Source organism: Bidens hawaiensis, unplaced genomic scaffold (assembly GCF_021521415.1).
Source record: "Bidens hawaiensis isolate Kalapana, Puna unplaced genomic scaffold, B.hawaiensis_p1.1 tig00000904_1, whole genome shotgun sequence".
NCBI lineage: Eukaryota > Viridiplantae > Streptophyta > Magnoliopsida > Asterales > Asteraceae > Bidens > Bidens hawaiensis.
In genome coordinates this window covers 3,386,195-3,409,640 of record NW_027491052.1, presented here as the reverse complement: position 1 = coordinate 3,409,640, position 23,446 = coordinate 3,386,195, and the positions used below count along the sequence as shown (strand labels likewise).

General features: G+C 36.8%; 1 pseudogene; it reads left to right on the top strand.

Moving 5' to 3' along the window:
- Positions 1-2,050: 2,050 nt before the first annotated feature.
- LOC143545496 (aldehyde oxidase GLOX pseudogene) lies at positions 2,051-3,691 on the top strand (annotated as a pseudogene).
- The last annotated feature ends 19,755 nt before the right edge of the window (positions 3,692-23,446 follow it).

Below are 23,446 nucleotides of genomic sequence, written 5' to 3'. Positions count from 1 at the left end.
TTTACATATCACGAAGGCTTGAAACGTGTCCATCCTCACATTTTAATATTATCTCATCCTCGCTAATCCACTCACATAAGGTAAATAATTCACATCCCCTTTTTTTTACCGTTTTACATTTTGGGGGCGTTATGCGTTAATCATTTTTCACTACAATTCAACTATTTGCGTTATATGATATTGCTCAACTAGTTATACGTGTAAATGTGACTATGTGTTTATTTTATGTTTTGGTGGTTGGTATCTCATCCTCATCCTCATTAGTATGATCATACGCCGTCGGAGTAGCTCGTTATCTATGTGGTTCAAGTGAAAAGACAATTTTTATATTTATTGTTATGCTAGTTGTAGTAGTTCATATTTATCGCAAGGAATTGTCATTTTCGATATTATATGTATTCAAAAACTGTGATTACTTACTCAACTTTATGTTGACAAACTATATATTTTCACGCATGGCATAGGTAACTATATTGGATGAAGCAAGAGATTAAAGATTAGATTGGACTTTAGGTTGCATGAGTAATCAAGACGGACTTTGTTCTTATTTATTTAAGTTTTAATGTTTATTTAATTCGAGACAATGTTTGTGTTTTTGCGTACATGAATTATATGAAATAAATAATTTAGATATTGACACGTTAATCTGACTCGTATATCATAATTAATAGGGCATGCTACTATATTTTGTTGTCAATGTTAATCTGACTCGTATATCATAAATGTACACCCGATTTATATTTGGTTCAACTTGATTTCATACATATGGACGGTACATTTCCGTGCTCTCATAAACATCGTAATGAGCAAATTAGCAAAATGGAATGTAAATGTATTATGACTATGCAATTTGAATTGTCCTTGTCTATTTATTATGACTAAGTCAATGCAGTTAAATTACCGAAATACACTTTTCTTTGTAAATAGATCTACTTAAAAGTATTTTATAGTACTACCGTTCAATGTCCAGTTGTCCACACGTACTGTCGTACTGTATTTGTTTAATTTTTGGATATCTAAAAGATCTCATATAATTAAGGTGAATGTCTGTATAATTACGTTGAGTATCTTCAAATTAAATATTCCTTCATCATTATTATTAAAGCTAATTAATAATTATGAGTCACCAAAAAAAATCTATTTAATAAGAGGATGTCTTAGATTTATGTTTTCTTTGAGAAAAAAAAAATAGGGGCTCAAATTACACCCCTGAATAGAATTGAGATGATCGTGTGGGTTAGTGACACGCCAATAATCCAAATTAACCGTTTAAAAATAAAAGCTAATTAATAATTGTTATGTTGGTTTTTATTAATCCCAACTATTGTCTTTTGGTCACTGCCGGTCCCGACTAATGAATTGGCTATTGACGGTCCCAGCTTTTAACATATTTGTTCCTAATGGTCTGTGACTAACAGAATCCTAACACCGTTAGTTTCAGGTTGTCGGAAAAACGTTTTTGGCCAGAAAAGTCAAATTTGTTGTCGGAAAACACCGCCTGAACACCACAACCACCGCCAATTGACTCACCGTCAACCAACTACCACCACTTGAGCACCATCAACCGATCCCAACGATGGTTCTAGGGTTTCCGGCGACCTCAATAATTAGGGCTTTTACTAGAGAAAGGTTCCTAAAGGTCCAATACAAAGTTACCAAAATGTTTGGAACGAAAATGTTGAGTTTTCCAGCCAAAAATGTTTTTCCGGCTATCTGAAACTAACGACGTTAGGATTCTGTTAGTCGCGCACCATTAAGAACAAATACGTTAAAAGTTGAAATTAATAAAAACCAATATACCTTAATAATTAAATTTAATGAATTGGATCATGTGAGTACCTATGATATAACAATCAAAATCACATAATTACAAAATACTCCCTTTTATAAATTACATTCCATGTCGAAAAATACAAAATACTCTTTTGGCGGTCTTTTTGGTTACTAGTGCATGATATTAAGTTAGGAATAAAGTGACGTGCAGTAGCTATCTTATCTACATATATTTAACGAAGACAAATCTGAAACCCTCCTAGTCCTCACCCATGTCTTCTTTCCTCTACCTCCTCTTTGCCACCGCATTTTACCCGCTTTCCGCCGCAGCCGCGGGCGGTAGTGGTGGCAATGGTGGCAGTTGGTCCGTCGTTCAAACAAATATCGGCATTTCCGCCATGCACATGCAACTTCTCCCGTCCGATCACGTAATAATATTCGACCGAACTGATTTCGGTGCCTCCAACATCTCCCTACCCGACGGACGCTGCCGAAACGACTCACGTGATAGCGCTTTAACGAAAGATTGCACGGCTCATTCGGTCGAATACAACGTTGGATTAAATTCCATTCGTCCACTCATGGTTTTAACCGATGTTTGGTGTTCTTCGGGCGCGTTAATGCCCGATGGAAGCCTTGTCCAGACGGGCGGGTATAACGATGGTGATCACGTCGTTAGGGTGTTTAATAATTCGTGTAATGGTAGTGGTGATTGGCAAGAGATAGAGTCCGGGTTGATTCAAAGGAGATGGTATGCTACTAATCATATATTACCCGACGGTCGACAGATTGTGATCGGTGGACGGAGGCAGTTTAACTACGAATTTTACCCGAAATTGACGTTGTCGGAGAGAGCTTATAGTTTGCCGTTCTTAGTGCAGACGACTGATCCGGACAAGATTGAGAATAATTTATACCCATTCGTGTTTCTTAACACGGATGGTCATTTATTTATTTTCGCGAATAATCGCTCGATTTTGTTTGATTATTCGCGAAATAAAGTGTTGAGGACGTACCCGGATATTCCTGGAGGAGAGCCCAGGAATTATCCGAGTACGGGGTCGGCAGTACTACTCCCATTGAGTGTGGTACAAGGGAATGTAGCGGTTGTGGAGGTTATGGTTTGTGGGGGTGCACCTAAAGGGGCGTATATGAATGCTAAACATGGGACATTTGATGCAGCTTTGAGTACTTGTGGTCGGATTAAAATATCCGACCCGGAACCAAATTGGGTTATGGAAGTTATGCCTATGGGTCGGGTGATGGGTGATATGGTGTTGCTACCAAACGGTGACGTTTTGATTATAAATGGCGGGTCGTGTGGGACCGCTGGGTGGGAGCTTGGGAGGAACCCGGTTTTGAGCCCGGTAATATACCGACCGATTAATTCTCGTTTTGATGTACAAAACCCGAGCACGATACCGAGAATGTACCATTCGACTGCAATTTTGCTTCGGGACGGGAGGGTTTTGGTTGGTGGAAGTAACCCACATACATATTATAATTTTACAAATGTACTTTTTCCTACTGAATTAAGCATGGAGGCATTTTCACCACCCTATTTGGATCTGGATTCATCTAAAATTCGACCCAAGATCATTTCACCCTTAACTCGAACCCGTATCCAATATGGCAAACAGTTAGCGGTCCGATTCACAATTCAGAACCATGTGGTTTTTAACCGTATCTCGGTAATAATGGTGGCGCCTTCATTTAACACGCACTCGTTTTCAATGAACCAGAGGTTGTTGGTTCTTGATGGCAGTAACTCAACCAAGAGTGTCGGGAAACTGACATATGAAGTTAACGTAACGGCACCACCGTCGGGAAATATTGCACCCGCGGGGTATTATATGCTATTTGTGGTACATCAAGACATCGCAAGTGAAGGCATTTGGGTTGTCATATGAGCTAGAAATATGAGGGTATTTCTATACCCTTAAATACGTACATATTTATTTTGTTTATTTGTATTAAAATTTTATATAAATCTTTATAATTTATATAAATATATAACTAAAATCGAAAACTCATTTTGTTACATACTTGTAACATGGGTTGCAACTTGCAATAAAGGGGTTAAGAGATTCTTTGCCATTAAGTTGATCAACTTGACAAAAGACATTGTCTGCTACAATGTTGTCTTCCCATTTGAGTTTTGATCTCTTTATTATTACGGACAAAAATATTTTGGTTCTTTGCCTTTTGTCAACTATGACGGAAATGCTGTTCTTTCTTCTCATAGTTGATTGTTGAATTTATATTATATAAAATGGGAACGATAGATGATGAACTTGTGTCACGGGCTGGTGGCGCACTGGTAGAGAAAACATCTCTTACGCTGCGTGCTATGGTGGGGGGCTTCGAAGCCCCTTCACAGTGTCACATCAGCGCTACATGGGCATTGGGGCTTCGAAACCCGACCTTTTTTCTTTTTTTTTATAAAACAAAAAAATCAATACAAATAAAAATAAAAAACATTCATATAAAAAAACCAATACAAATAAAAATAAAAACCCTACAAATAAAAATATAACTAATGCTCGTCGTTCTCGTCCTCGTCCTCGTTTGTATATTTGGCCAATGTCTTTGCTCTTCTTTTTTCCATCACCACCCACGACACAGGATCTAGATGCGATAGATCTTTTGTGATGAGCTCGAGTTCCTTTTGTTTCGTTCGCTCCAAGTGCATCGCTTTGTATTCCGCAAGCATCGCCTTTCTTTCTTCGTGCACTTTCATGAGGCCATACTGTTTTTGTTTTTTAATGTTGGCAATCTCAGCTCGCCTCCGCTCCAAGTTTTCAAGATGCGAGTTCATGTCGGAACTCTTAGAGGATGTGGTTCTGGACGAAGATCCTCCACCTCTAGCCGTCGCCTTTGCTTTATCTCTTCCTACCGGCCGTGGCAACTCATCCGGTTCGTCAAAAACTAATTCCGGATCCAACTCGTTTAGATTAAATTGACAACGACCATCGGACATGGGCTGCGACGACGATTGATTGGCCGAAGTAGACGTTGTCTTTGACCGTTTGGACGGTCGCGGTGGTGATGATGTCAGGACCGTATGCCACTTTGGCGAGCTTATGCATTGTCTCCAAACATCCAACATGCTAAAATCTTTATTATAGAGGGCTTTGTATTGTTTTAAGCAGGCCTCCAACACATCGGCATCGCTCATGCCGCTTTTTCTGTTGTTCACAACGTGGGTGTGAACGGCTGTGAAGTCGGTTATTTTTGTGCGTAATGACTTCCATTTGTTGTAGATGGAATCATTCCCGCGATACTCTCCTCGACCCATTAAAGCAAAGAACTTGGTGCGTTGTACCCAAAACTCCGACGAATGTTTGCCATTACCTTCGATACATATAAAAGCTTAATATTAGTAAACAAAAAAATATAACATGGAAAACATATAAATATTTTTATAATATACCTTGAATCGAGTCTTCGGAAGAGTCGATCCACGCTAACGCTAACGCCATTTCCTCGTCCGCTTCCCACATTTGTCGTTCGACCTTTTCAGTTGTTCGAACGTCATCCGGGTTCTTTTTTTTTATGACTTCTTTTCGGACGTCGTACTTGCGTTTCGGGTATTTGGGTTTGTGGTACTTGCGAGGACGTATACGGCATTGGTACCCGAAAGAACATATCGGGGGGTAAACGGTGGCATGGGTGGAGGAATCATCGGTCGTTGTTGGTTTGCATAGAACGGGTTGCTAAGGTCGACGTTATTTGCTAGCAAACTAGCCCACCACATACAACTCGGATCCCACGGGTTTTGATTCGGGTTCGAGTTTGGGTTCTGTGTTGAGCTTGAGCTGGTGTTCGGGTTCGGTTTCGAGTTAGGATTCATGATTTGGTGTGAAGATGAATGTTGTGAAGATGGTTAAATTTGGTGTGAAGATGGTGGGATAGAAATTTGACCGTTGGGGTGCCCCCCCCCCCCCCCTCGCTCACCTCCCTTCCGGGCCCATCGTCCCCTCCACTGCTCCCCCCTCTGCGCCCCACCTAACCGCGCCCCTCCGGCGGTGTTTGAAGCCCACCGTGCCCCTCCCCCTCCCCCTCCCTTCTGCCCCCCATAGCGGTTTAGTCTTATAAACCTTGTTGGAAATTATGAAATAATAATTATATTTGTTATTAATATAATTGTTATTTAATAATAAAGTTTAGATGAATGAAATATCAAATCTTCAAGTTTGTATGGTTAAACTTAAACGGTGTAGGAAGTTGTGTTTGATTGGTCGGAAGTTGGAATAGTCTAGAAGAGACTGTTGAGACTTCCACATGATGAAACCATTTAAATCTTTGCAATTCAATAACATTGAATGAGAAATTCAATTATGTATTGAATTTGTCACACCCCGCCCTAGGGACTAGGCGTATGACCAATAGTTGGTACCTGTTTTGCAAATATATCAGAGTTATGTTCTTTTAGAGAAGTCTTTTGAATAAAATACCATTATATTGAAATCTCGGGAATTTAATACCCGTTTTAAAATACCTGTCATTTTAAAATAAGATTCTTCACAGTATTTTAAATAAAATATCTGAGCCATCAATCATCTCTAATGACTATGTCCTCAATCTTCTTACCTGTCTTGCTTGTTTGTTCTAACCTTTACCGTTTCCCTGAAATGTGGGGAAAATACGTCAGCTATGTGCTGGTGAATAACACTGACTCAACAAAAAGGTTTTCATAATTCATCATACATAATCATATACAAATCATCTTCGTTATGATACAACACCAATAGCGTTCAACGACTCAGTGGGTCTCAATCCCATCTCATCGGAACTAAAAATACCCATAGACCACATAATTAGACTTCACTCGCCCTAGAGACAGTCACTTGCCTCATGGTCATGTCTGTAGTGTGCCCACTACAGATATATAAGGATCCAGACACATGTATTTTAGCCTGAGTGTTTAGTACTACCTTGTATCAAAACATTTTTAGAGGATTTGAACTGATCCTCATGCAAATACTTTCATAACTATTTACATATGGATAACAGTCCATAGTTTATAAGAGTAAACATTTCATAAACATAGTGGATTCGTACCAATCCTCATATAAATCTTTTCTGACTCTTTATCTATGGATAACCCTCCATAGTAAATCTTTAAAACAGTACATAGACGTATTCACGTCATAAATCACATAAAAAGGTTAGACGTATTCAAATCATAAATCATTTAAAAAGGTTAGACGTATTCACCTTTGTTCTTGATCAGTGTATCTTTCTGATTTATGCATTCTTTTTATCTCGGACCTATAGTATGAGAACAACCTTTGTATAAATATCTAGATCAACAATCTAGCTTCAGACCTATAGTGTTTTTTATATAGCTTAACCTTGACAATTAATTTCTTTCTATAAAACATTTGGATATTTAGTCCATTTGTCTATTCATTAATCATATACTATGTTTCTTCTTCAAGAAGAAACATCCATATTGGGTTTCTTCTACAAGAAGAAACTTTAATCTAATTATAAACTTTGCGTGCATTTCTTAATCACAAAGAAATATTATTTTATTCCTTATGTTTCTTAATTACTAAGAAACAATACTTTACTATGACCTTTACTAATGAAAAGGTATGTTATGCTTATTAGTAATCAAGATTCGGGCTATACTCCTGACTATAGTCTAAGTCATTATAATTATAATAAAATAATAATTTAAGCAGAACCCCTACCTCATGCGGGTATTTTAATTGCCTAAGCTTTGCACGGGCAGCACTTCTACTCCCTTATCACTAATTGAAACTTAAATCATCAGGACCTCGCTTCCAGTTCCCTTAACACATCTACGAATCGTTAAAACTCAAGTTCTTGCACGAATTACGAGGAATCAGAGCCTCGGAACCTCACAATGGTCGGGCACGCCTCCTAAGGTATATGTGTGAAAGTGAGTGTGAATTTGGGATGAAAATGCATCAAACCCATAGCCCCCTTTTATAGGCAAAGTTTTGCCTACCGTCGCGTAGCGCGATGGGCCTCTCTATAGGCCATCGCGTAGCGCGACGCCGCAATTCACAAGATCTTGCCACATGTTGACACATGGTTGATCCGGTTGCTTAACCTGGTCATCGCGTAGCGCGATACCCCCTTCCTTCTGGACCATCACGTAGTGCGACACCCCTTTTTCTAAATTCCTGGGAAACACCATCACGTAGCGCGATGATCAATATGTTCTACCCGTCGCGTAAAGCGATGGGTCTAGAAAACAAAAATTTTATTTTCAGCCCTTAGACTTTGTTAACTTGTCAGGTCTTGGTCTATCTTCCACAGTTCAAAAATACTAAAGCGGCCCTTATGCGGCTCGCGGTGATGCGAGCGTGCGAAGTGCAAAGTGCTCCATCAAAACGCCACATTACGCCCATCGCCCGACCCTTATGTGTTCGGGTGCTTCGCACCCTCCGCTAGGACTAGTGAAAGTGGTTAGCCATACAAGAACATTACTATGAAAAACTCATTCCTTATAAAGTGCTTGCATTTCTTTCCCACTTTCCATGTGGGATGAAGTTTTCTTACTTATTTTCTTGACATAAAAATCCTTTCTTTTCTTTATCTTACTTTTCCCATTACTTATCTCATGAGTATTTTTGGTCCTTTATCTTTATAAACTTGTCAAATTTGAACCAAAATTTTGTGGGTGTTACATCCTACCCACCTTGGAATGAATCTCGTCCTCGAGATTCGCTAAAACAGATGTGGATATTTCTTTCTTATTTCCGATTCTAACTCCCAAGTAAACTCTGGTCCTCTTCAGGAGTTTCACCTTATTTTGACTAACTTTAGCTTTCGACGTTTAAGTTTCTTAACTTGGAGATCTTCAACTTGTAGAGGTTGTTCTACAAAATTTTAGATTTTCGTTGATTTTAACATCCTTTAAAGGCGTAGCTAAAGTTTCGTCAGCCAGACACTTTCGTAAGTTAGAAATATGAAATGTATCATGTATACTTTTCATTTTTTTTAAACGTAAGCGTTAAGCTACAATATCGATTCATTCTAATACTTCGAATGGTCCAACAGAATGAGGACTTAATTTTCTTTTCTTACCGAATCGTACAACACCTTTCTAAGGTGATATTTTCAATAAAACTTTCTCGCCTTCTTGAAATTCTTAACAGCTTACGGCGAATATCAGCATAATTATTTTGTCGATCCCTTGCCTAAGTCGTTCATGGATTTGTAATATCTTATCCATTGTTTCTTGGACTATTTCATGTCTAGATGTTTGATTATCTCTAGTTTCAAATCAACACACAGGTGTTCTATATTTTTGTTCATACAATGTTTCAAATGGTGCAGTCTGAATACTCATGTGATAACTATTATTATACGAGAATTCCTTCAAAGGAAAATGATCATCCCAACTTCCTCCTAGATCAATCACACAAGCTCGAAGCATGTTTTTAAGCGTTTAAATTGTTATTTCATTTTATAAAGTTCTTTCATTCCTTTCCCACTTCCTATGTGGGATGGAGTTTTCTCATCTCCATACTATGCTTTTATTTTCTTTATCTCATTTCTTCCTATTACTTATCTCGAAAATATTTCAGCCACATAAATAGGGGATCTATCCGAAATGTTACATTCTCCCCACCTTGAAATAAATTCTAGTCATCGTTGGCTTAGGTGTGGATGTTCTTACGATTAGATTCTTTCTAATCTGATTCTTAAATTTAACTGCAGAATGGTTGAATTGTTCAGGGCTGTTGCTAACTTTACATCTTATGTGATGTAATCAGTCAATGGTTTAGAATGTTATGAGTAATTGTAAATTGCTAAACACAGTGATCAGTTGTGTTTAATTATTTACCTTACTTTTTGTATTCCAAACATTTACTGATGTTAGTCATATCACTTCTTGGGTTCAGTTTTCCATTTATGATTCGATCATTGATTTTCCTTATATTCCGATAGTACCAATTATATTTGATATGCTATCAATCATATATTTTCGAGTTTATTTTTATTTTGATCAACCATAGCTGATGTCCTATCAGCTGTATTTTCTTACATATCTTATGGTTTGGTAGAAATTTCTTTCAATACTATCCTTCGTATCTTATGACATGAAAGTTATCTTTTCCTTTCTCGTTTCCTTCAAAATGATAAATTACACTAACATGATATCTACTCTTAGTGTCCGAAAATCTTGTCAGATTTAGATACTCGATTATCTTTCTTTTAAAGATATGAGCATTCTCGTGTATTGACACAATCCGTATGCTAAAATTTTCTCGTTTAACCACGAGTTACAATTACGCACAGGAGTTAACTAATCTATTTGACTTTCCATTGATTTGATCATGTTTATTCTTTTTCCTTGGTTGCCGTTAGATATCTCTAGTTTCTTTTGTCACTAATATCTTGTCATATTTCATTCTTAATTATCCTTTATTTTTGGGCAATCTTTAAAGTGACCTGTTTTATTGCAATTATCTATTTCTTTTAGTCATCACTTTCCGATACATTTCCTGCCACAAGTTTTCTTGCTGACTTGGGAATATTTTCCTTGAAATCTTTCGGTTTCTTTGGTTCTTTTTCCTTCCATCTTTTCCACCCTTAAATTTTCATCTTACTATTAATTTAAATATCCAGCTACTTCCATGGCCAATTCAACAATCTGGATCTTTAGCAAGTCCTTATTTCTCTTGGTAACTCATATATATAACAAGTTACTGTATTATGGTCTAGGGTAACTAAATGTGGAACCAGTCAACAATATTCAAGGAATTCAGTATTATATTCCTTGAGATTTGTACTAGCATTCTTATGATTCTAGGTTTGAACCTAATCCATTTCGTAGAATGGACAAAATTTTCTTTTGAATAAGCTTTTTGAACATTTCTTTGTTTACGTTGTATATTGTTCTCTATCTTTATCTTGAATCAAGATATTCTATTTATTCAAGAGCTTCTACCTTAGACATGTGTAAAGAATATTAGATAATTTCTTCACTTATACACTTACTAATGAGGACAATTCCTTATTGCTCTTCTAATCATCTTAGAGTGACTATACATGATATTCTTTAGGGTTATAAGCCTGAATATTTGTTAAAGCTGCATTCCTTTTGCAGGTTTTGTCTCCTAAATTATTATCAAACGTAAAACTATCATAAGCTTCGAACAGTCTTTCTTTAACTGGCTTTGACTTGCAGTAATGCCCTTGATTATTTCAAGAACAAGAATCATAGCTTCCTTGATTCTCTTTTCCTTATAGTGAGCAGAAGTTTTCCTTACTCTTCTTAGTTCTAACTTTTTGGAAAGATTTTCTTTTCTTGTTATACTTACAAAATAATTCCAGTATTCGGGGAACATTATAGTTGCATAAGTGCGTAACATCACTACTATGTTTCTTTATTTATTTCTTTCAGTGAATAATCAACTTCCTAATTTTTTTTTTACTATCCTTCTTAGTATTCTCATTTTTCCTTTCCTTTTGTTTTTCCTTTCTTTTATCTTTGTTTCTTTCTTAAACACTACTTTGGTTTCATAATCACTTCGACGTTATATATTACTTTTAAGGAATTATAATCTATGTTCGGATGTTGTCTTGAGTACAAACAAAGTAGGAATCCTAGATTACCAGAAATTTAAAATTTTCCTGTCCCCGAGGTGTAAGGACCCGAACCCCGGGAACCCCACAGTTGGTAATCATTCAAAACACTCGTAAAAAAATAATTAAGCTTGAAAACAATTCTTTTCATTAAAATAAGCATCACAGAGTATAATTCGCCGGAAAATGTAAATAAGTAAATGAGTTCCCAAAACCCGGGAATTTTGCCCAAAATCAACATAATTATCTTTAAATAAAAACTTTTAAAAATAAATGTTTAATAATAAAATCTTCATTCCCCGTATGCCCTTCACCGTCCAAGTAGCTTTGTGCACGTTCAAGCGATAAGGCATCCTCTTCCTAACCTGAAACTCACACTAACATGCACACAAAGTCAGCTTAAGCTGAGTGAGTTTAAGTTTTAAATAAGTAACAAAAGTCTTAAATAATCATTCCAACGGTTTTAAAACGGTAAACGGAAATAAATCGGTTAGGTCACCACATTCGATAAATAGTCATTCTTACGTATGAGCATCTCTATACGTGCATTCCTATATATATCAATATATATATATATATATATATAACATTCAATAATAACATTCAGGGCCGAGAAAACGTACAACCCAAACACGTAACATTCGGCGCATGCAAACACAAAGTAGGCATACGCAACATTCAGTAGTCGAGACAACTACAACATTCGCCAAATATTGGCCATTCTAAAATATATATATATATATATACATACACACATTCTATAACATTCCAAGGCCTACCAATACTAGCAAGCCTATGCAAAATAATTTAAAACATTTCATCAAGTGAGAAAACACTTAGGTGTGCATGCTAGCCCAAAACTTAAAAAGAGTTAAACGGGGCATCAAGAACTCACTTGAAATCAATCGAACACCTGCAACGAGCTAGGAAATCCCTAAGTGCACAATCACAAGCAAGGGCCTGTAAAGTATACACAACGTGTTACTAAACTAGACCGTAAGAATACTCTTGCCTAATGGGTCGTTCAAGCCCAACAACTTGGCCCAAGGCCCAACACTTGGACCAAGGCCCAACAACTTGCCCGTCGGCAATCAAATCGAGTCGAATACGCACGTAATAAACCTTAAAACAAATTGTTAAATGAATCAGCCCCAAATGGGCCAAATTCCCATTTTAATCTTTTCATTCATCATAATTATGTCACCCGAGTTGATAGGGTTGGCGGTTCCCTGTTACAACTCTCAATTTAACATTTAAACGAAAATTCGCGCACCGCCGACTCGATTGACCAAGCACCAACCAAAACAGGCCCGAGCATCAAAAAAATAATTTTCCCACAGTCCTTAGACTCCCCTAGGGCCATACAAACTGATTCGGTTGGTCATCCAACCGAGTAACGCATCAAACTCAACAATTTGCAATTCTACACCTGATAAACCCTAGTTTTCGAACTAAAATCGATTTACCGACCTAAACACCTCCAATGACCACGAAATTTTAATATGATATAAATGCCATACCTGGGGATCTTTCTACACCGGAAACTCTAATTTTTATCCACGGGAAGTGGGTCAATTACACCTTGGCCGAAAATCTGTCCAACGAAAAGTTTCGGCAAAATTGAGCATCAAAACGATTAGGGGTGAACAAAAAACGTGTTGGGGATTTGTAGTACATACCTTGAACTACTTCTAGGAGCTTGGAATTGATCAAAAAGTTGAAGCAAGGAAGGGAGGGGGGCTGGTCTCTTGGCCGATCGGACAGGCTGCTACTAGGGTTTTGGTTTTTTTTTATTAGTGTTGTATTATAAAACATTTTCATTCTAGCCCCCAGAATTTAATAATAATGCAACTTGGAAGAAATGTTAAGCGATTAGACATACCGGAATGACGTAAAGGCTTCTGAGAAACGTCGGATAAATCCCGAGAATTATACATACTCTACAAGCTTTAGTTCTTGAAACCGGAATTAACGGGCGTTACAAGTCCACCCCCCTTACAATGGGATTCGTCCCCGAATCCCGATGCGACAGGAAAAACTGCGGATAATGCTTCATCATCTCGTCTTCGGTCTCCCAGGTGGCCTCAGAACCCCTACGGTGTTTCCAATGCACCTTCACCTGTCTAACCACCTTATTCCTCAAACGTCTCTCCTGACGGTCAAGAATAGCAATCGGTTGTTCAACGTAGTTCAGCTTACTATCGAGTTCAATATCATCGAGAGGCACATGGGCCTCTTCATCCGCTAAGCATTTCCTCAGATGGGACACGTGAAAAGTAGGATGAATCCCCGCGAGCTCTTCGGGCAATTCCAGCCTATATGCTACCTCACCTACTCGGGTCAATATACGGAACGGGCCAATAAACCTCGGACTGAGCTTCCCCCTCTTACGAAAACGAATAATGCCCTTCCAGGGAGAAACTTTTAACATAACCCGATCCCCAGCCTCAAACACAATAGGCCTTCGCCTTTTATCTGCATAAGACTTCTGACGATCCTACGCGGCCTTCATAAATGCTTTAATCTTATGCAGGATCGTCAGAAGTCTTATGCATAAAAGGGGGTTTCCATGAATTTGGGTTAAATCAATGAGAGGCCTCCATTTAAAAATCAAACAATCTAGTGGTTTTCATAAAAGGGGGAGCGACCACATCGCGACACTTAAGATTTTAGGGGTTTCATTTATATGTATATATATTTGTTTTTAATCTTAAATCAACTAAGCAATTGGTCCAACTGATTAAGACATGTGTTTATGACCCAAGGGACCCGCGTACGAACCCGGGCCTAGTCACTTATTTTTTAGTTTATGTTATTGTTCATTTTTAAGCCATGTCTTTTATTTAAATTAAATATAAACTAAATTTTATCACTTTTCATTCAAAACTAACCTTTTCATATTCATAAGTTTCGTAAAGCCCGATAATATTACATTATTTTTATTCGTTTGTTAATATCCTTAAATACGCTAAACTAATGATACACGAGATAAAATCTATACTGTTAAACCCGATGTTCCATAAACGTAATTCTTATATTAATATTAAATTAATAGTTAAATAATATTTAAATAATATAAAATCGTTAAAAATTCCGTAAAGCTTAAAATAACTTTATAATATAAAATGCCATAAAATAATAAAAAATACATTAAAATAATGCATAATTCCTAAAACCAAATTTCTTAACTTTTATAATCCCGATAGTTAGATTTTGTTTTTGTTTTTAATTATAATTCGTGAAGTTCAATCACCTCGGTTTCGTTAACGCGCTTAAGGGTTTCGTCTTTCGTTTATTATCAAAATCAAATGTGAGTTTCTCACACCCCCGGTTTAAAGGGTTTTACATTTTGGGGATATCCTATTCAAAGCATTTACTTAGTTATTCATTTTCAAACTACAATTCGTATTATATACTTGTGTGTTTACTTAACTGCTTGCTTCAATGTCAACCTCAATTTCGAGTGATAAGTAGGATCATACACCCCCTTTGCACTCAGGACCGTCGTGTTATGAGTGGAAAAGGGATGCCCGATCCGGGTACGTTGGTTGTTACCAACTGGAAAGGACCTTACATGCGATTATCTAAGTACATTGGTTGCTACCAAATGGAAAGGACCTTACTTGCGATTTACACTTGTTCATAAAATTGTGTGGTTTTCTTTACGTATATATCAAACATGTGTGATTCTCACCAACTACTTGTTAATTGACTTTTGTAACATTCGTTATTTTCCAAACACGAAACCCGACCCATTAAAAAAACTGTTATTTTCGACCCACACTTTATAAATAAAGCAAAGAATTTTCACTAATTTTCTTTTGCGTTTAAAATACCGATTATGCATGTTTCCCACCTACATTTTAGTTCTTGTACCTTTTAGACCATAAACCGTTGTACAAGGACTATATTGCAATTAATCAAAAAAAAAATTCATTCTCTCTTCCCTCTCTCTCCCCGTCACGAACTAGCGACCCCCCCCCCCTCTCATTTGAATCCACGATTAAAGCCGTAATTAACGAGATTGAACGCGCAAGTTCCTTGTTCATCACGGGATCAAAGTATATAGTAGGTATGAGTAATTAACAGCTAATTGACGTCCAAAGATTCGATATTCGTTAAGAATGAACCGCGGACCTTTTGTTCTTGTATCGCTATAAATACTCGATTATAAATCAATTGAACGACCACACACCATCCTGAGATCATCACAGGCCTAAGCCTTCTATAAATTTCAACTTAGTTATCCGATTCAATAAAGTTCAAGTTCCTATCCAGACAGAACCTTTATCTATCTCGTCCTCATTCAATTAGTCATCAAATCTGGTAATTGTAACATGTATATGATGCGTTTTTAATCGAGTAATCAAAACCCTTTGTCAATTTCAATTAACAGAAGATAATCGTTTATCAATTGGGATTAAAGCCGATTTAGGGTTCTAAAGGGTTTAGGGATCTATTATGTATCTGTACTTAGCCTGTTCGTTTCAGGCTTTGTTCAGACTGAACCACCAGCACAGTTGGCTGGTGTGTGGCGCATTAGAACCCAAAAACCGGCCAGGGAGCGAGTTCGATACCCCCTGGCCCGGTTTTGTTTCCTTTTATTTTATTTTACTTTACTTTTTGATTTAATTAACCTACTTTATTGTATGTTATTAAATAGTAATTATTTTTAAAGAAAAACTAATAATAGTTTGCAAACTCGTTTATTGAATCAACCCCGTTAAACTTCCAAAATAAATTAATAAATTATCGCTTAACTTTTCCCTACACGTTGTAAGGCCCCGATCCCCGGGAAACCCCACAGTTGGTAATCATACAAAACACTTGAGAAATTAAATAAACTTAAAAACAATTCTTTGCATTAAAATAGCATTACAGAGTATAATTTGGCAGAAAACGTAAATAGATGAATAAGTTCCCAAAATCAAAATTAATTATAACTTTTAAAAGTCATATGAAATAAAAGGTTTATAAGTAATTCTTCATTCCAGTATGCCCTTCACCGTCCAAGTAGCTCCATGAACGTCCAAGCGATAAGGCATCCTCTTCCTAACCTGAAACTCACACTAACATGCACACAAAGCCAGCTTAAGCTGAGTGAGTTCAAGTTTTAAATAAGTAACAACAGTTTTAATAATCATTCCAACGGTTTTAAAACAGTAAACGAAAGTACATCGGTTAGGTCACCACATTCAAATAAATAATCATCCTTACGTATGAGCATCTCTATACGTGCATTCCTATATATATATATATATATATATATATATATATATATATATATATATATATAACATTCAATAATAACATTCAGGGCCGAGAAAACGTACAACCCAAACACGTAACATTCAGCGCATGCAAACACAAAGTAGGCATAAGCAACATTCAGTAGTCGAGACGACTACAAACATTCAGGGTCGAGCAAACCTACAACCCAAACAAGTAACATCCGGCGCGTGAAAACACAAGGTAGGCATATGCAACATTCAGTAGTCGAGACGACTACAACATTCGCCAAATAATGGCCATTCTAAATATATATAAATATATATATATACATACACATTCCATAACATTCCAAGGCCTACCGATACTAGCAAGCCTATGTAAAACCATTCAAAACATTTCATCAAGTAAGAAAAACACTTAGGTGTGCATGCTAGCCCAAAACTTAAAAAGAGTTAAACGGGGCATCGAGAACTCACCTGAAATCAATCGAACACTTGCACCGAGCTAAGAAAATCCCTAAGTGCACAATCACAAGCAAGGGCCTGTAAATTATACACAACACGTTACTAAACTAGACCGTAAGAACACTCTTGCCTAATGGGCCGTTCAAGCCCAACACTTTGACCCAAGGCCCAACACTTGGCCCAAGGCCCAACGACTTGGCCCAAGGCCCAACACTTGGCCCAAGGCCCAAGGACAATCAATTTGGGTCGAATGCGCATGCAATAAACCTTAAAACCATTTGTTAAACGAATCAGCCCCGAATGGATCAAATTCCATTTTAAATCTTTTCATTCGTCAAGATTATGTCACCCGAGTTGATAGGGTTGACAGATACTTTTACAACTCTTACTTTACCGTTTAAACGAAAATTCGTGTACCGCCGACTCGATTGACGAAGCACTAACCACAACAGCCCCGAGCATCAAAAAAATAATTTTTCCACAGCCTTTAAACCCCCCTAGGGCTGTACAAACTAATTCGGTCCGTCACCCGATCAATTAACGCATCAAACTCAACAATTTGCAATTCTACACCCGATAAACCCTAGTTTTCGAACTAAAATCGATTGACCGACCTAGACAACTCCAATGATGACGAAATTTTAATATGATGTAAATGCCATACCTGGGGATCATTCTACACTGGAAACTCTAATTTTTATCCACGGGAAGTGGGTCAATTACACCTTGGCCGAAAATCTGTCCAACGAAAAGTTTCGGCAAAATTGAGCATCAAAACGATTAGGGGTGAACAAAAAGAGTGTTGGGGTTTGTAGTACATACCTTGAAATACTTCTAGGAGTTTGGAATCGATCAAAAAGTTGAAGCACGGAAGGGAGGGGGTGGCTGGAAGGGGCCGATCGCAGCAGCAGCTGTGGATTAGGGTTTAGGTTTTGTTTAATGTTATATCATAAAACATTTTCATTCTAGCCCCCGGAATTTAATAATAATGCAACTTGGAAGAAATGTTAAGCCATTAGACGTACCGGGATGACGTAAAGGCCTCCGAGAAACGTCGTATATATCCCGAGAATTATACATACTCTACAAGCTTTAATTATTGAAACCGGAATTAACGGGCGTTACACACGTGTGTGTGTGTGTGTGTGTATTTCCTCAATTTAAAAACCTATTATAATTTTTATTTACTCGCTTAATAAACCGAACTTTTAGCTAGTCAAATAAACCTTCGTTCAACTTTCCCATTATTATATACATAGATATATATTATCATAATATCAACAATTAATATTTATTTTATTTATTTAAAGGTTAAACCGAAATGCAACTAATAAAAATAATAAAAATAATAATAATAACTTAAATCCATAAAGGCTCCAAACTCCTTTTAAACCGATTGGTAACTGTTTTATCACGTTGCATTATTTTTATTTTATTTGTTTATACGCGCTAGTTATATTTTTACAAATAGTAAACGTAATAATATTATTAAGTAAATAATTAATAAATAAAATAATCTAAACCCTAAAAGGTCCAAATCTTTCAGCCTGTTTACAAACCGAAATATTGAAAACTAAACTAATAAATTTTCTAATAGCAAACTTGTACTTAGAACCCTATCGAATCCCAATTTCGGAATAAGTCATGTTATTATAATTATTTCATTAATTAATTAATATTATCGTTAATAACTAGGAACATTTGTTGACCTATCCCGAGGAGCTCAGCCGCTTTTATATTAATTTATCGTCATCTAGTCTTCGTTAATCCACTCGTTAAGGTGAGTTTACATACCCCTTTTTTGCATCTTTTATATTTTGGGGGTGGCATGTATACCTTATTAACTTTACTAATGTTTTATTTCCTCATCTATTTAAAACATAATTCAATTTATGTTTATGTGTGATTATTGCATGCTTTATGATTTTTCTCTATGTGCTTAAGTGTTTATTTTATGTTTGGTGGTTGGTATCTCATCCTCATCTATTCTCGTCTAGTATGATCATACATTTACTCAAGTACATTGATTTTGTATCAATAGGAACGGGTCCACATCTACTTAGTTGTTTACATTTTCATAAGTTTTGTAATGCTCACCATTTACATATGAATTGTGATTTACCTATATTTATATACAACTAAAACTTATGTATTCTCACCAACATTCGTGTTGACAAACTCTATTTTTATACATGCTACAGGTTCAAGTATTTGATGTATTCAAGATCGAAGATAGTTAGTTGACCTTATAATATTTATTCAAATTACAAGTTATAATGTATTTGTTTTACTTATTAAATTTGTGTACTTGTTTAATGTTAATGAAATTAAATAATTATTGTCACTTTAATTAGTGTCATTTGAGCTACTGCCAAATCAATACGTTACGCCCCGGAATGTTCCGCCGCCTTTGGTCGGGGTGTGACAACATTATTTTATAATCCCGATAGTTAGATTCTATTTTTGTTTTTAATTATAGTTCGTGAAGTTCGATCACCTCGGTTTCGTTGACGCGCTTAAAGCTATCGTCTTTCGTTTATTATCAACTTCAAAGGTGAGTTTCTCACACCCCCATTTTAAAGGCTTTTACATTTGGCCATATCCTAATCAAAGCATTTACTTAGTTGTTCATTTTTAAACTACAATTCGTATTATATACTTGTGTGTTTACTTGACTGCTTGCTTCAATTTCAACTTCAATTTCGAGTGATAAGTATGATCATAAGCCCCCTTTTGCACTCAGAACCGTCGTGTTATGAGTGGAAAAGGGATACCCGATCTGAGTACGTTGGTTGTTACCAACTGGAAAGGACCTTGTATGGGATTATCTGAGTACGTTGGTTGTTACCAACTTGAAAGGACCTTACTTGCGATTTACACTTGTTCATAGAATTGTATGATTTTCTTTACGTATATATCAAACATGTGTGATTCTCACCAACTACTTGTTAGTTGACTTTGTTTTATATACATGCTACAGTTATGATTATTAGAGGACGAAGTTCGATGAAAACAATAGATTTAGGTTATCAAAATAATGGATCAAGATGCAAGTTGTTCGTTGTTTTTAGTTCCTTGTATTTTCATATTTTCAAACTTGTGTATGTGTTGTTTTAAATTGATTAATGATACTATTGCCACTTAATAGTGTCACATGTGTTTTGAGTAATCTGCACGTCACACTCAAGCATTTCCGCTTAAGCCGGGGTGTTACAACCACAGTTAAAGTGCTAGAATCACTTACATGAAGATGCAAGGGATCGCTAGCATCCAATTTACTAATCTCAATAACATTCGGGCTGCTAGAGTCACCCATTTATCAAATAAGAAAAAAATAATCATGCAAACACTTGCATGCATGCATGAAAACAATACAGTCACACATATGAAGCACACAAAATTACAAATAAATTGTTTTGACTACCCAACAACACAATACCTACTGCCAACAGAAAAATAAAAGATATAGAAAGATCTCACCAGGATTTTATTAAGCCACCAATCCTTAGAAATAAGATCTACGAGCGGAAGAACCAGAATCACCAATCAACAATCAACCAGACACAAGCCCGAATCCTTGGAAATCAGATCTACCAGCGGAAAAACTAGAATCGTCAATAAACAATCGACCAGAGCTTATATTGGTCTAATACCATGTCAAAATAGTATACCAAATTCTTATAATGTTCAAAACAGATCCAAGAATTACAAACCAAACAATATGTTCTTCACGATGCACTAAGGACAATACACTGACAATAGATTGAGATTAATAGACTGAACAATGTAACATCTCGGATTTTTTCGTATTTGTTTACCCGATTTGGGAATGTAATTCGAATCTTTCGTATCAATAAAATCATGAATTTTATTGTAATTAATTGTTTTTAATTTAGTTTATAATTTTAAAACTTCATTTATGCCAAATAGCCATTAGAAACTCTTAAAATCGCTTAAAATGGCTTAAAATGCATTTTTGGAACTACAGTGACTAAAACTGCCAAAAATCAAAATCTGATAGAAGACCCCCCTTCGTGCAGCGCGAAGGAGGAGTTTCTGATCCTACGCGAGGCACGAAGAACACCCAATTTCAGCCAAATTTGTTTTTGATTCTCGTTTAGTGCTAAATCTTTCCCTAAACAACCCTAAATCACGAAATTTGAGCAACAAGTTATTTAATCTATTATGGAGTAGTGTCTAGGTTCATTCTCTGTATTTTGATCGATATATCGAAGATTTCAAGACTCGTCATCAATATGTTATTCCTTTACCAAAGCGAGTCGTTTTCTTGTTCTACAAGTTGATATACTAACCATATAAACAAACCACAACTCCAAACCCTACATGTTATCGAAACATTGAATTCCCAGCCGTCACATACATTAACCCGATGTTTAAACTCTCGTTTTTGATTTATTACTCGAAGTTTACAAGCTGCAGTTTGACTTTGACACTTTTCTGACCATTCACCTCGATTTCCCATCAACTCAAGAATTATCCGGGTAAGATGTTAACTGATAAATTGTTCACTATTACTCACTTGTCAATAACCCTCAATCAATTTCTGAGATTGAGGGGGTATTGACAGGTCAATTCAATTCAAAACCCGTTTAAGGGCATATTGATCAATAACTTTGACTAATCAATTTCTCATACTTCTGGTCGGAACCGACTTTTGGTCTAGAAGACTTTTGGTTATGTTTCGTGTAACGCCCGTTAATTCTGGTTTCAAGAATTTAAGCTTGTAGAGTATGTATAATTCTCAGAATTTATCCAACGTTTCTCGGAAGCCTTTACGTCATCCCGGTACATTAATGAACCTAAATTTTCCATCCATTTTGCCTTACACTTCAATCTGGAGGGACTAGAGTGTAATATATTATGTTATAACATAAACTAACCCAAACCCCCCCCCCCTTGTTGCGATCGGCAGGAAGCAAGGACCCAAGACCCACGAATTTTTCTTTTTGCAGCCAATTCTAAGCCTTAGAACTTCAATTCAAGGTATGTACTACGATTCCCCAAGTCTTTTACACCATAATTGATCGTTATAACGCGCGTATTTACCGATTTATGGCTTGTTGTAGGCTAGCCGGGTGGCTGTCCAATTGAGCGTTTCCGGGGCTGTTTTGAGTGAGGTTTTTGCACCAAAATCCTCCGAGGTATGTGTGGTACATCATACTTAAAACCCGTATTCATTGAAGGTGTTTAGGTCAGTCAATCGATTTTAGTTCGAAAACTAGGGTTTACCGGGTGTAGAATTGGCAATTGTTGAGTTTGATGCGTTAATCGATCGAATGACCAACCGAATCAGTTTGTACAGCCCTATGGGGTTTAAGGGCTGTGGAAAAATTAAATTTTTGGAACTCGGGGCTGTTTAGGTTGGTGATTAGCTAATCGAGTCGGTTGTGCGCAAATTGCCGTTTAAACGTTAAAGTGAGTGTTGAAAAAAGGAACCGCCACCCATATCGACTCGTGTGGCATGTTTATGATAAATGAGCAGGTTTTGATGGGGATTTGGTCCATTTGGGGCTGATTTGCTTGACAAATGATTTAAGAACTTATTTCGCGCGTATTCGACTCGATTGGCTTGCATGCGGGTAAATTGTACATCATGGTTAACCCCGATCATGATAGTAGGGTGGGTTCGGTTAATTGAAAGGTTTTAGGGGCTGAGGTAAAGTAATTGGGTATGGTTTAGGCCTCGGACCAAGTTGTTGGGCCTCGGGCCAAAGTGTTGGGCTTCAACGGCCCATTAGGCAAGTGTATTCTTACGGTCTAGTTTAGTGACGCGTTGTGTACAATTTACATGGCCTTACTTGTGAGTGTGCACTTAGGGACTTCCTAGCCCGTTGCAGGTGGTCGGTTTATTTCAGGTGAGTTCTTGATGCCCCGTTTAACTCTTTTTAAGTTTTGGGCTAGCATGCACACCTAAGCGATTTTGCTTGATGAAATGTTTTAAACGATTTTACATAGGCTTGCTAGTATTGGTAGGCCTTGGAATGTTAAATAATGTGTGTATGTATATATATATTATAGAATGGCCAATATTTGGCGAATGTTGTAGTCGTCTCGACTACTGAATGTTGCGTATGCCTACTTTTGTGTTTGCATGCGCTGAATGTTACGTGTTTGGGTTGTACGTTTTCTCGGTCCTGAATGTTATTATTGAATGTTATATATATATATATATATATATATATATATAGGAATGCACGTATAGAGATGCTCATACGTAAGGATGATTATATATTGAATGTGGTGACCCAACCGATGTATTTCCGTTTACCGTTTTAAAACCGTTGGAATGTTTATTAAGACTTTTGTTACTTATTTAAAACTTGAACTCACTCAGCTTAAGCTGACTTTGTGTGCATGTTAGTGTGAGTTTCAGGTTTGGA